This window comes from Rosa chinensis, chromosome 7 (assembly GCF_002994745.2).
Source record: "Rosa chinensis cultivar Old Blush chromosome 7, RchiOBHm-V2, whole genome shotgun sequence".
NCBI lineage: Eukaryota > Viridiplantae > Streptophyta > Magnoliopsida > Rosales > Rosaceae > Rosa > Rosa chinensis.
The window spans coordinates 27078043-27094135 of NC_037094.1; the positions used below are offsets into that span (position 1 = coordinate 27078043).

General features: G+C 41.3%; 1 non-coding gene across 1 annotated transcript; it reads right to left on the reverse strand.

The window, feature by feature from the left end:
• Nucleotides 1–2872: 2872 nt before the first annotated feature.
• On the reverse strand, nt 2873–2976 carry LOC112181092. The gene has a single exon (XR_002928697.1). It is a non-coding gene; the product is annotated as a small nucleolar RNA R71 (small nucleolar RNA).
• Between the last annotated feature and the right edge of the window lie 13117 nt (nt 2977–16093).

A 16093-nucleotide genomic window follows, 5' to 3' on the forward strand; every position in this document is an offset into this window, starting at 1 on the left:
GAGAATTCGGGGACAAATGGGGAATGGGGATGGGGATCCCCAATCCCCGCTATCTAAGATTGGGGATGGGGCGGGGATGGTATTGTGATCCCCATCCCCAAACCCGCCCCAATAATATATACATATATTTAACTTATATATATTTTAATTTATTTTTTATAATATAAATCACAAATATATATATTTACTACTTTACTTTAATAGCTACAGTTTCACTTTAATGGTGTTTTGACTTTTGCACTCACTGAATTATGATTTATGAATTTAATCATATTTTAAATTTATTTGTTGTAGATTTTGATTTAAAAAAAGACAATATGAGAAAAAATTATTTTATTTATTAAATTCTTATTGGGGATTTGGGGCGGGTTTGGAGGCTTAGTCCCCAATGGGGATGGGGATGGGGAATCCCCAACATATTTTTATTGGGGATTGGGGTGGGGATGGGGGTAGAAAATGACCCCGGGGATGGGGATGGTATTGTGATCCCCATCCCCAACCCGCCCCATTGCCATCCCTACTTCTGCCACACTCGACTCAATCCATTCTTTCCTTTGCCTCTCTCCCTCTCTTATGCTGCCACGTTACCACATCTTATATGATCCTCTCTTCTTTCGACCTCAAGACCCCAGACACCGCATACCCTATCCTCTATTTTTTTTTCTTCTCTTAACCTTTTGGAGCGGCAGATATCATACCAGACCCATTTTTTTTCCATCCTTCTTCTGTACGACAGCACACCCCATTCTCTATATTCTCTCTTCCTTCTCCTCTAGTAGCCTCTCCTGATCCATTTTCTCTTTCTTCTTCTCTACAGCCGCACACCACCCCCAATTACCACTCTTCCATAACTCTCTCACCCACTCTCCCATTTTACTCACTCTTCCACATTAAATTATTGGGCTCTTCTCAAATTTCATCAAGGAAGATCGTCAAGACCTTAATTTCATCTTGGGTAGTTAGGAGGATTCAAGCTAACTTAGTTTTCTTTGCTTTCTAGCATTGTTGAAATTAAGCAAAGCTTATCCTCTCTCTTCTCATCTATTTTAATTGTATATGGTTTTGATGTTAAATTTTGTTTTAATTATGAGTGAGTAGTTCAATTTTGGGAGTTAGGGTTGTGAAGCCCTAACTCATCTTGTATAAATATTGATGCTTTACTCTTAATAAATGCAATTTCCATTGTGTATGCTTTAAATCCGAATTTATTGGTCCTTAGAAACACGTTTCTAGGATTTGTCACCTTTTGAAATTATGTTGTGGGCAATTGTGATGAATAGATTGATAAATTGATAACTTATTAGTCTTGTTGCATCTAGGATTTAAGTGTGGTGACAATTAGTTAGCTTAATTGTATCTAAGGTTGCTTGGGTCTTTATTATCTTGCTCTCTAGGCCTCTAATTTTGGATATTGCGGCCTTAACCGGCGTAATGCCCAAATTAGAGAGTTGATTGTGGCCTTAACCGGCATAATCAATATACCGAAAGGATAATTGGTTTAGTAGCCTTAACCGGTACTAGATACGGGACTTAACACATACGAAATGCATGCATTTGTGAAATTGAAATCGATATTTGCAAGAGAGTTAGTGTGAATCACCCGACACTCCCATGCTCCCATTAATTTAAAATCCGAATTTAATTGCTTGTTTGATTATTAGTTGTTTGCTTTTATTTTAGTTTGCATTTAATTTAGTTAATTCTCAATTCAAAACTCCCAAACAAAATTTCACCCTCCATTGTGCATAACTCATTTGGGCTACAAGCTAGTGGCTTTGATTAGACTTAGTGTGAGTTAAGCCAAGCATTGCCAAGGCTTGGTGTCTTGTGAATATTATTTTATTTTGCTTTATTTTATTTTTATTTTTCATTGTATGCTTTTAAGTTACTCTAGCGCCAATTACCTCGGTTAGGTCCAACACTTAATCCCCGAGGTACGATAATCAAGGTTCAAATACTTCCGTTACTTGATAACAATTCGTACGCTTGCGAGAGCATATGCATCAAGTCAATGGCGCCGTTACCGGGGATTAGGGTATTCGGATCTTAATACCTTGGTAATTGGCATTTTGGATAACTTTTAGCATACTTTTTTTTTTTTTTTTTATCTTTATCTCTTGTTTCTTTGTTTAGTTGTTATTTATTTATTTTCTTTTTTTTTCTTTTTTTTTCATTTCTTCAGTTAGTTTAGTCAAATTTAGTACTACTTGTTGTTTTTCATTCTCTTGTTACCCCTCTAATTACTTGTCAATTTTGCGTGGGTTGAATTGGTGCTTATATTGCTTATATTTTGGTTATTGAGATACTCGATTTCTTATTGGTCCTTTGTAGGTATATGAGCGACACTCTACTACCTATCAATTTGAGAAGTGGTTGTGTTTTGCAAAGACTACCTAGAGGAAGACCAACAAGGAGAGTTAGGAGACCAAGACATCGCTCACAAGCACCTTCTAGGTCTCCTATTCGAGTAGTAGATATGGCCAACGAGCGTCAAGAACCACAAGATGAGGAGGAGATTCCATTGAGCCATTATTCATGTCCTAGCATTGTAAATGCTCCATCTTGCATTGTGCTTCCTCCGACAAATGCCAACTTTGAGATCAAGCCTAATATGTTATCTATTCTACCTACTTTCCATGGCATGGCTAGTGAGAGGCTATATGATCATATAATTGAGTTTGATGCCATATGTTCTACTATGCACTTGGGAGGATTAACTTTGGAGGGTTTGAAGCTTCGATTGTTCCCATTTTCTTTGAAAGATCAAGCCCGCACATGGTTTCATAAGCTCAAGCCAAGATCCATTCTCTCTTGGGCCAATATGCAAAGAGTCTTCTTGAATGCTTATTATCCACATCATCGGACTACTTATATGCGAGATAGCTTGACCAAGTTCTTTCAAGAGGATAATGAGACTTTTTATGATGCATGGGAGTGCTTCAAGGATATTGAGTTAGGTTGCCCTCATCATGGACTCACCAAGTGGCTTCTTTGTGAATCTTTCTACAATGGGTTGATTATTGATGATAGAAGGAGATTAGACAATGCATCGGGTGGAAATTTTCTAAAGAAATGTCCTAATGCCACTTGGGATACTTGTGAGGAAGTGGCTACCCAATCCGGTCAATGGGATAATCATCAAAGGAGAAGAGGAGGTAGAGATGATCACACTACATCTAGAGGCCGAGATTCACAAGCATATGGTACTAGTACTAGAGGCCGAGTTGATATGGAGCCTCGTGGTAGAGGCGTGTACGAGGTTTCTCATGTTGATAAAGATGATGGGCTTATGAATTCCAAGCTTGAGAGGCTTGAAGCAAAGATTGACAAGAAATTTGAGATGCTTCTTCAAGCGCAAAAGGGTAGTGGTTTGTCTTCTTCACATGTGAAGAGTGTTACTTCTTCACATCTTTCCTTGATTTGTGAGTCCCCTAATCATTCTACTCATGATTATGACTTGGCTTCATAATTTCTGGAATTTGTTGAGGAGCAAGTTAGAGCTATTAATTCTTATCAAAGGCCACCAAGAAATGATCCTTATTCTACTACATATAATCCGGGTTGGCGTAACCACCCAAATTTCTCATGGAAGGATGGTGGAGGGTCCTCTAATGCACACCAAGGTGGCTCTCATTCATATGGAGGGAATCAAGGCCTTAATTCTTCATCTTTTGGTCCTCACGGTCATGGAAACACACAATTTGGTGGACAAAATCATTATGGGCAGCAAGCATCTAGTTACAATTCTCAAGGCCAAGGGCCATCTTTTGGTGCTCCAAAATGTTTATGGAGGAACCTCATATGATACACAAGGGTTTGGTCAAAGTTCTCATTCATTTGGAGATGCCAATCCTACACAAAATGCTCCTCCCGGATTTCAAAATAGGCAAGCACCACAACCGGAACCAAAGAAGTCTCATATGGATGATATATTGGCCGCCCTAGCCCAAAGTCATACTTCTCTTACACAAAGACAAGCGAAGACCGATCAAACTCTTAATATTCTTGCTCAAGGTCAAAGTTCACTTGCACATTGTGTGGGAAAATTAGAAGTCCAAATGGGACAATTAGCTAAAGAGCTTGGAGCACGTCCACATGGTGCATTACCTACACAACCGGATCAAAATCCGAGACATGAGCAAGCTAAGGCTATTACTGCACTTCGAAGTGGGAGGGTTTATGACAATAAGGTACGCATGCCTAAATCTTCTAACTCCCCTTTGAATGTGCATGATGACATGTATGCTCCCACTTACCCCACATCACATTCTTATGATACACATGTTTCCACCCCTATACATGATTCCCATTCTTCACTTTCATATTCTAATGATGATGATCATGTGTTAGTTGAGGATTACACTGATAATGATGATGATAATGTGTTGCATTCATATGGGGCCAAGGGGGAAGAAAATGTACCTCTTGGCCATGTTGCTAATGATAATGTACATATGCATCGTACTTTTATTTCAAAGGAGGATGGGAACCGGGGGGAAGAAAATGTACCCCCGGGAATTGGAGTGAGTGATGTGACTTTGTATGCAAAAGGAAGAAATAATGGGGTGGATAAGGAAGCCGGGGAGGAAGAAAATGTACTTCCCGGAGATGCACAAGGAAGGAAGACCTCTTTATCTCATTCTACATCTTCAAAGTCTCAAGCTTCTAATTCTTCATCCGCACCACCTAAGCATGTGCATTTTGGCCCCACTACTCATTTATCATCACCTAGGGATCTACATCAAGGGGGGAGGAATAAGGCGGAAGCTACTTCATCTACTTCTACTGATACACATGGTTCATCCTAGGGTTTGAATTCTAATGGTTCACCGCCTATTTCGTCATCTAGTGAGCATCGGGATCTACATCAAGGGGGAAGTAATAAGGAGGAAGACTATTCTCATGTGCCTTTGGATTCTAGGGATAGGAGTGGACCGATCCATTCTACACTAGGCAAGGCCTTGAGGGCTAAGAACCCTAGTGGGACGGTTACCACCCTTAGGGGTTCAAGAGGGAGTCTCACTTTTTCTTCACCTCTTGATTTAAATTCATCGGAGCCTAGACTTCCCTATCCACAAGTTAAGAGGGCTCAAGATCAAAAGAAGCGGAATGAGACACAAAAGCAAGAGTTCATTGAGCTATTCAAGTCTGTTAACATCAATATCCCATTACTTGATGCCATCAAGCAAGTACCGGCCTATGCAAAACGCTTGAAGTGAGCAAGTGTCGGCCGTACTTCAAAGGAGGTTGCCTCCTAAGCTTAGTGACCCCAGATCTTTTACTATTCCATGCACCATTGGGTCACGAAACTTTGATCGAGCATTATTGGACTTGGGAGCTAGCATCAACCTTATGCCATATGATTTGTACAAGACTTTGTCATTGGAACCAATTAAGCCTTTGAAAATTAAGCTTAAGATGGCGGATAGGAGAATTAAGTACCCTCGTGGAGTGGTGGAGGATGTTCTTGTCAAGGTAGATGAGCTTTATGTGCTGACTGATTTTGTAGTACTTGATATGGACTCTCCTTCTTGTGAAGATGATGATGATGATGAGTTACTTGTCATTTTTGGTAGAGCTTTTATGGCTACCGCCGGGGTGAAGATTGATGTTCAAAAGGGTTTACTCACCATGACAGTCTTTGACACTACTATTGGGTTTCATATTTTCGACGCTATGAGGAGTCCGTTATATCATCTTGATGAGTGCTTTCGGATTGATGTTATGGATGATATTGTTGGGAAGAACTTTATTGAGCATTCATCGACTGATTACATGGAGACTTGTATTGCTCAAGGTGGAACTAAATTTGAGAATGAGGAGCACATTGAGGCTATTGCACATTTGGAGGCTTTGAGACCACATGTTCCTAGACGTGTTACACCAGTTTTACCTTCACCTCCCTCTAGTACACCACCTATTCCTTCATATGAGACACCACCAGATTTGGAGCTGAAGACTTTACCTTCAACATTGAGATATGCATTTCTAGGAGAGATGAGTACATTACCTGTGATTATCTCGTCGAAGTTGAGTAAAGTTGAGGAAGATAAGCTTCTGAGGGTGTTCCGTGAGCATAAGAGAGCTATTGGTTGGACCATTGCCGATATCAAAGGCATTAGTCCATCCAAGTGTCAGCATCACATTTATTTAGAGGAGGGGTGTAAGCCCACACGAGAGGCTCAGAGGAGGTTGAATCCTCCCATGATGGAAGAAGGAGATTATTATGCTTCTAGATGTTGGAGTCATATGTCACCGAAGCTCTTTATGCTCCTAGGGCAGGAAGAACCCTATTGAGCTTCAAAGATATAAGAGTCAATGGTTTTCATGTGGAAACACATTGTGAGAATGGACAAGAGTTCCTTTGCATCACCTCTAATAACTACGGACATAAAAGAGTCTTAGAGAAACTTATGTGTCGATCTCGTGGGTTGTATGCAACTACTATTCGAATAATTGAATCCAATCATGTTATGAGAGATGATTTATGGGATTCCAACACATATAGGCTTTGGCATGACCGTCTGGGACACCCAGGTCGTGATATGATGATCCGTATATTAAAGACTTCACACGGACATCCATTCTTCATAACGAAGAGAAGTAAGAACCAAAAATTGGTTCAAGGAGATGCATCTATGCCACACGGCGCCAAGACTGTGCAAGACCGGCCACTTAGGGCCAGCGTCGTCTACCCCCTACGGCAACAACATGGCTTTGACGCCATGGACCATTCTTTGACTCCTCCTTCTACTTCTAAAGTCAATTAATTGTGACTTCATGGCTCAACCAAAATCCACATTGGTTGCTTCTAAAGCCCATCATTTGTTCTACAAAGCCTGCTCTTTAGCAAAATTAGGATCTAGACCATCCTATGCAAGGACACTAAAGAAAATATATCATTCTTGCAAAGAATCCAAGGTGATATTTGTAGACCTATTCAACCACCTTGCAGACTATTTAGATAATTGATGGTGTTGGTTGATGAATCAACACACTAGTCACATGTCATGCTTTTGTCCACAAAGAATGTTGCCTTTGCTAAACTCCTAGCACAAATTATTAAGTTAAGGGCTCACCACCCTGATCATCCTATTAAGTCTATCAGATTAGACAACGCTGGGGAGTTTACATAAATTTTTTTTGATGATTATTGCATGTCTATTGGGATTGAAATTGAACATCCGGTTCCTCATGTTCACATCCAAAATGGTCTCGCATAAGCCGCCATTAAACGACTACAAATCGTCGCTAGAGCATTGATAATGCGCACCAATCTCCCTATTTCTGCTTAGGCTATGCAATATTGCATGCAACTGTGCTTATTTGTCTGTGACTCACTGCCAATCAACCCTTTTCTACATCCCAGATGGTGACTGGGTATGAGCCTGATGTCTCACACTTACGCATATTTGGGTGTGCAGTTTAGGTGTCAATTGCGCCTCCACAACGCACCAAAATGGGTCCTCAACGACAATTTGACATTTATGTTGGATATGATTCTCCAACGATTGTCCGCTACTTAGAACCCTTGACAGGCGATCTCTTTACCGCTAGATTTGCGGATTGTCACTTTGATGAGACAGTCTTCCCGTCATTAGGGAGAGATAAGAACATAAATGTTCAACAGGAATATAGGAATTGTTGTGTTCTGTCCCCATTCTGTCTCATCTTGATCCCCGAACCGCACAGTCCGAAATTGAAGTGCGGAGAATTCTCGATCTTCATAACATAGCAGAATCGATGCCTGATGCGTTTTTTGATATCGCTAAAGTGACGAGATCACATATACCTGCTACAAACGTGCCTGCAAGGATTGATGTCCCTAAAATTAGAGGACATGACGCCATCTCAAGGATACCTGAGCATGGCGCCAACATCCCCACCCTTGGTGACATTGTGGCTAGGCCCACGGCTCCTGCCAGGAAGCGCGGGAGGCCCATAGGTTCAATGAATTCTCGCCTTAGAAAGAAAGCAAGTTTGGCACAAAATAATCCATTAATCATCGATGTGAATAATACATCTCATGAGAATATTCCGGATTATGGTTATGTCCAAGAGACATCATTGGGGGACGCTCTAATGTCAGAACCAATTCCAGAGAATAGAAAGATCTCCATGAATTACACTAGTGTACATGAGATTATGGATAAAAATTCTCTTGCTATTGATGATGCATTTGCATATCATGTTGCAAAAGAAATTATAGAATATGATGATATCGAACCTCGCTCTGTTGAAAAATGTCAACGGAGAGCGGATTGGCCTAAATGGAAAGATGCGATCCAGGCTGAATTAGATTCAGTAGCAAAGAGACAGGTATTTGGGCCTAAAAAATATACAATTGCTCTGTTTCCTAAAGTTAAGATCCGTACAATTTGTCCGATTTGATAGTTTAAACCCAGAGAAAAAGTCAGGCACAATATATGAGAATAGCCCATGAATTTAAATTCTACTCTCTATTTAATTCACACAACCTTCTCTTTCTTATTCTTATTTTTATTCTCATCCTTATCTTTATCATCTTCTTCTCCTACTCCTTCTCCTTCTCCTTATTCTTATCTTTATCCTTATCCTATTCTTATTCTTACCCTTATCCTTTTTCTTATCCTTATCCTTATTCTTCTTTTTATTCTTATTCTTAGTTCTTGAGAGACTCTTCTTAAGGGGGCTCTTCTTGAGAATCTCTTATATATGAGCATCCTAGGGTTAAATTATTGCATTTTGTTTATAAAAATTTCTATTCAGAAAAAAAAAAATTACAGTAAAAAATTATCTTTTATATTACAGTAAGAAATTTACAATTGCTCTGTTTCCTGAAGTTAAGATCTGTACAGTTTGTCCTATTTGATAGTTCAGACTCAGAGAAAAAGTCAGACACAATTTATGAGAATAGCCCATGAATTTAAATTCCTATTCTTATCCTCTTCTTCTCCTTCTCCTTCACCTTATTCTTATCTTTATCCTTACCTATTCTTATTCTTATCCTTATCCTTATCATTATCCTTTTTCTTCTTCTTATTCTTATTCTTAGTTCTTGAGAGGCTCTTCTTAAGTGAGCTCTTCTTGAGAATCTCTTATATATGAGCATCCTAGGGTTAAATTATTGCATTTTGTTTATGAAAATTTCTATTCAGAAAAAAAAATTACAGTAAAAATTATATTTTATATTACAGTAAGAAATTTACAATTGCTCTGTTTCCTGAAGTTAAGATCTGTACAGTTTGTCCTATTTGATAGTTCAGACTCAGAGAAAAAGTCAGACACAATTTATGAGAATAGCCCATGAATTTAAATTCCTATTCCTATTCTTATTCTTATCCTCTTCTTCTCCTTCTCCTTCTCCTTCTCCTTATTCTTATTCTTATCTTTATCCTTTTAGCATCCTAGGGTTAAATTATTACATTTAGTAAAAAAATTACAATTACTCTGTTTCCTGAAGTTAAGATCCGTACAGTTTGTCCTATTTGATAGTTCAAACCCAGAGAAAAAGTCAGGCATGTTTTAGAGAAACTGAATTTGAGAGGAATTTACTGTGTATTCTCATTGATAATAAGGGCCTCTTTATATAGAGGATTACAATGCATAGAATCTCAATCATACAAGGAAAGTAATTCTACATTGATTAGGATTCTAGATCCTTCTAATTAAATCATATTACCACTAGGTCAAATAACCTAGAGTTTGGGCTAAACACAAATTAGGTTTTCCTTGAACACTCCCCCTTGTGTTGCCCAAATGCGGTGCTTCTCTCGTTGCCTCATTAAAAACCTTGCCGAGTAACAAAAACCCAGTGGGACAAAAATAACCTCGGTCGAAGGGGAAAAAGAGCACAACACACCCTTCACGATTCGAGGCGAACATGTAGACATCTCCCCTTGATGTCTGCGCCTCCCCCTGATGACTACGATCATGGGAGTTTAGATAATTGCTGCAAGCCAATTCTTGCCACATGTTTCTTGAACTTGGATTTGGGCAATAACTTAGTAAACAAGTCTGCCTCACTGTCCTCAGATTGAATCTAGTTCACTTTGATCTCGAGGAGTGTCTGTTGTTGCTGATTATGCTTGGTGTTGTCGCTTTTGATGTAGTCTTGCCTCATTTGTTCAAAACAAGTAGCATTATCCTAAATGCTCGTAGGCTCATCTGTGGTAGACTTCAAACCACAATTGTTCGAACATGCGTAATTATAGATCCAATCCATATACATTCACGAACCACTTCGTGAAGAGCAATGATCTCTGCATTGTTCGAAGATATAGCGACTAGGGTCTATTATGTAGACCTCCAAGATGTCACGGTCTATTCCCATGGTGAACACTTAACCGGATTGGGAATGACCATTGTGTAGGTCAGAGAGATACCCAACATCAGCAAAACCTTCCAAAACACATGTCGTTTTGGGATGGGGATAGAGAACGCAGGCCAGCGTTGGCGGCATTTCTGGTGTGTGATGGGTCCGAATCCATCATCTCTTTGTAGGGATAGAACAAGCCCATATCATTCATTCATCTCAAGTATCGAAAGATATCTTTTACACCAATCCAATGGCATCACGTTGGCGCAGAGTTATATCTAGCTAACAAGTTCACAACATATGAGATGAGAATGCGCCTATTGTACTAAGTAAGGCACTTCTGCCTCTAGCACATCTTCGTCATCATCCTTTCGACGAAGAGGATCCTTTTCAGGATCAAGACTACAGTCAATCATGGGGGTGCTCGAAGGCTTGACCTTGCCAAAATGCCTAAGCATCTATCGACAAGATGCTCAAGTTCCAAACCGAGCCATAATTGTGTTCTCCCAAAATCCTTCATCTCAAACTACGGATTTCAAGTGTTCAGCGGTTTCCCTTAACTCTTTAAGGGCTTCTAATGAAGATCATGTCCAACATGAACCGCGATAGAATCCGAAACTTGTCATAGAAACGCGTGGGCATATCCCTTCCCAATCAAGTAGTCGCTTTAGTGAGCGTTTCAACCTCTTTGTAAACGCGCTCCGTGGTCTAGAGCCTCTTGACTTGGGTAAATGAAGTTCACCATGAACCTTCATGTATATTCCGTATCTAGATCCCTATAGAGATACGTAGTGACCACATTTGTAAGCTGCATGTTCAGTTATTCGGAAACTACCAAACTGACAAGGTAGTGGAGTGCAGTGACATCCACTACGAGAGAATATGTCTCATCATAGTCAATTCCAGGGCGTTTTGTGAGAAGCCTTGCACCATAAGGTGAGATTACCATCTCTTTTTCTCACTACGCTTTCTAACGAAGACCCATTAGTCAACAGGTTTTATATTAGGAGGTGTTGGCATCTCTAGCTCGAAAACCTTCCTCTTCGTTAGAGAATCCATCTTAACCTGGATCGCATCTTTCCATTTAGGCCAAAAACTCTCTACGTTGGCATTCATTCATCAATGGAGCGTGGTTCGATATCATCGGACTCAACAAACTCATGCGCATGCGCAACTACATCATCATTATGATGGAGTTTCTATCCCACGTCTCATGTACACTAGTATAATTTTCATAGAGCTCTATATTCTCAGGAATAGGTTCTGACGTTGAGGCGTCCCCCAACGATAACCATAACCCGGAAGATTCTCATGAGACGGATTTTGAGTCTTGATGATCAAAGGATTGGAATGTGCCAAAGTATCCTTCGAACCCACGGGCCTCCCACGCATCCTAGCTGGGGCCATGGCCTGTAACGCCAGAGTGCCACTCTCTTTGGCGTTGGCGCCATACCCACCTCCATGTGCGGTGGCGCTACGTCCTCTCGTAGGGACGTCCTTCCTTGCAGGTTTGTTTGCAGCATATTTGTGTGATCTCGTCACTTTAACAGGGATCGAGATGAGACATAGTGGGGACAGGCCACGACAATTCCTGTCATTCCTGTTGAACATCTGTGTTCTTATCTCCCCCGAACGACGGGAAGACTGTCTCATCAAAGTGACAACCCGCTAATCTAGCGGTAAAGAGATCGCCTTGCAAGGGCATTAAGTGGCGGATGATTGTTGGAGTCTCAAATCTAACGTAGTTGCCCATTCGTCTGTAAGGACCCATCATAGAGCGTTGTGGCGGTGCAATTGGCACAAAAATGGCTCACTCAAATGTGCGTAAGTACAAAAGACGTGTACTCAGTCACTAGTTGTAACGCAGAGGTACATTGAGTGGCGTTAGGTCGTAGACGAATTAGCATAGCTACATGCGATATTGCATCACCCCAAGCGGATGTAAGAAGATTGGTGCGCATTACCAATGTTCAGACTACCATCGTAGTCGTTTCCGTGAGACCATTTGGGTGTGTTCATGGGAATATAATGTCCAACATTAGTCCCAATACAATAACCATCAAAAGTCTTCGATGTAAACTCTCTAGCATAGTCAAATCCAATTGACTAAATAGGATGATTCGGGGAGTGAGCCCGTTGTTGTATGATATGTGCTAGGAGTGTAGCATAAGCAGCATTACAAGTGGACAATGGCACAACACGTGACCAGTGTGTTTGCGTGTCAACCAACATCATGAGATATTTAAACGTCCGCAAGTTGGTTGAATCAACCCACAAAATCCCTACGGATTCTTTGTAAGAACAGAATGAGTAATGGCATATCCTTTGCATAGGACGGTCATAGTCCTAATTTCCCTAAGGAAAAAGGCTTAGTAAAACGAGCGAGAGGCCTTAGAAGCAACCATTGAGTATTAGGCCTGAGCGTTCGAAACGCTATGTGAAGCAAGTTGATCACCTAGGGCACCATCACCATGATGGACGCCATCCATAGAGTCATGGATAGGGACTACGCCAGCCCTAGGCTGGTGGTGGACGGAGGCGGTGCCCTAGGCAGCAGCGTCGGTCACACTTAGTCTAAGAATCAACTTTTGATTTATGCTTCATTTCGCTCGAAAGAAATGATGTCCATGTGAAGTCTTTTGTAGACGGATCATCATATCATGACTAGGATGATCTATCCTGTCGTGACAAAGCCAATATGTGTATAAATCCAAGAGATCTTCTCTCATAACTTTATTGGATTTAATAGCTCGAATAGTGACATAAAGTCCACTAGAGCGACACATAAACTTCTCTAAGATGCGCCTTTGTTCGCAATCATTAGAGGTAATGCAAAGGAACTCATTTCCGTTCTCTACATGCATTTTCGCATGGAATTCGTTGGCTATTCATAGGTGTGATTTTCCCTATGAGCGTAGAGAGCTTTTGCGACAATAATCAAGGTGCCTTTTGGCAAGGGGAACTTGGGCTATTCCATGTCCTTGAATTAATATTGATGGCCTAGCCATCGTAGTCACAAAGTAATATGCTTAGAATCAAAATTGAGTCATAATGAAAAGAACTCGAAATTTTATTCATAAGCCAACGGAGTACATCATTGTTTCTATGATCAAAGAAAATCTAATCCAATAAAAAGTAATATGGCAATCGCCTACATCTCTTGGAAAATAAAAAGACTTAATCAAAATCGCCAATTTCTGGGTCTTGATCCTTGTAGTCTTCCACCCTTAGATCTAGATCGCCATCTTGATCTTCTTGTGCCATGTAATTTTCTTCCCTTGCTTCACGATACGTCTTGTATGCGTTTGCAATATTTTGGGGTGCGGTACATGATTTGGCCCAATGTTCAATTGATCCACATCGAAAACAAACATCATTATGGTCAGGCTCCCTTGATCGAGGTGCCATTGGGGCGCGATTTGGACGACCTATCCTCTTGGTGGCATTACTACCATGGTCGGAGGCTCCGCCTCTCTCTCTCTTCACACGTTGACCTCCACGGTTCCGTGCATGCCTCTCTTGGCGATTTCCTTCCTCTTTAAGGCGAACATATGGACCAGAGTGTCCAGAATTGTCCTTATCCTTAGGGTTTCGCTCCTTGCGTCCTCCATTGGGGGCGCGACTATCGTTAAACTCCGGAATAGGCTTAGTTCCCACGGGTCTAGCATTATAGTTCTTCACAAGATTATTGTCGTGCTTTTCAGCTACGTTCATGGCGCCAATGAGCTCATGAAACCTTGTGATACGTCCTGCATTTACATCAATCCGATAATTCTTTGAAATCATCAGTGCAGAGACGGGGAAGGTAGAGAGAGTCTTCTCGATCAACATCGTATCAGTTATGGCTTGGCCACAAAACTCCATCAGAGACTTGATACGAAGAGCTTCCGAGTTATAATCAAGCACAGACTTGAAATCACAAAAGCGGAGGCTATGCCATCGCACTTCTAAATCAGGAAGCAGGGAGTCACGAACATTGCCAAATCGCTGCTCAAGTTCTACCCATAGCTTTCTTGAGTCTTCCTCATTGAGGTATTCATTTTTGGAGCGCGTCATTCATGTGCCTTGTCATGAGAATTATGGCTTTAGCTTGTTTTGCTTCAAAAGCAGTAGCTTGCTCAATGGAGAGCACGTTCTGACCAGGCTCTTGGATGGCTCCCAGAAGTCCATCAGCCTTAAGATGTTGGCGCACATCTCGGACCCACCTATGGTATCCTGCGCCAGTTGTTTCTAGTGGAACGAAGTTCAACTTGTTCAGGTTACTCATCCTGAAAAACAACACAAGATTAGGGTTAGTTTCGGAGCGAAAAGGCTACCACGAAAAACTATTAAATTTCTGAGCGTAGTCGCTTCCAAGAAATTAGGGATTTTCTTAGCGTAGTCGCTTCTAAGAAAATCTGATTCCAAGAGGGGTTTTTGGATTAGATCGAAACAATGATGTATGTGGTCGATCGTTTTCTTCTCAACAAACTCTAAGTTTGGAGGACTCTACAAGCTCCAAGCTTGGAGTGAGCACGAACCCCCACAGTTCGGCTTTTGGTCTCCCCTATAAAGAAGAAAGGGGAGTAGAAGAAGGGATGTTGGAAGTCCCCGAGAAAAGAAGAAGAAATTGAAATAAAACTTCAAAAATGGGAACTTTTAGAAAAATTACCTTAAAAAGATGGTCGGAAAAATCGTCGCCGGAAAGTTACTGTAGCTGAACGAAAAAGTAGTCGGAAACTGGCCGGAAGTCAGCCGGAAAAGTTGCCGGCGGTGGTTGACCAGAGGGTTGACAGGCCGTTGACCGGTGGGTTGACCGCGTTGACCGGATGTGCTGACATGGCAGTGCGGCGCTGACGTGGTAGAGCGGCGCAGGTGCTGACGTGGCAGAGTGGTTTGGTGGCTTGGCGGCTTGGCTGGGGCCTGCTGCACGTGGGCTCAGCTTTTGGGCTGCAGCAAGTGGGCTTGGGCTGCAGCAGGTGGACTTGGGTTGTGGCTTCCTTCCTCTTTTTTTTTTTCTTTTTCTTTTCTGCCGGTTCAGGTCAGGAGGATTCCGGTGGCGGGTTCGGTGGAATTTTGGCCGGTTCCGGTGATGAAATTTCCGGTTCCGGGTTTCTGGGGTGGAGACGCAGCAGGTGGTCGAGTATGGCAGCAGGTGGTGGTGAGGAAGGCTTTGAACTGGGCAGAGGGAATTTTGCTACTTCCGGTGGCCGGTTCGGTGGTTTGCCGGCCGGTTCAGGGGGTGGGGCCGCCGGTTCTGGACTCCTGAAGTTGAGATCTTCAAGGTGGGCGGCGGTGGTTTCTGGGATTTGAAGGCTACAAATTTAAGATTTCAGGGTTAGGGCTCGTGCTGATAACGTGTTTTAGAGAAACTGAATTTGAGAGGAATTTACTGTGTATTCTCATTGATAATAGGGGTCTCTTTATATAGAGGATTACAATGCATAGAATCTCAATCATACAAGGAAAGTAATTCTACATTGATTAGGATTCTAGATCCTTCTAATTAAATCCTATTACCACTAGGTCAAGTAACCTAGAGTTTGGGCTAAACACAAATTAGGTTTTCCTTGAACAAGGCACAATTTATGAGAATAGCCCATGAATTTAAATTATACTCTCTATTTAATTCACACAACCTTCTCTTTCTCCTATCTTGAACAACAAATTACAGTAGCAGACAATTAACAAAGAGAATGGAAACATGGGAGCTACTATCCTGAACAAACAAAGGTTTATAGAGGAGCCACTATGAGAAATCAGACTATTCACACCCACTAATCAAACCAACCAAAAATCAAGAGACAATTAAAAAAA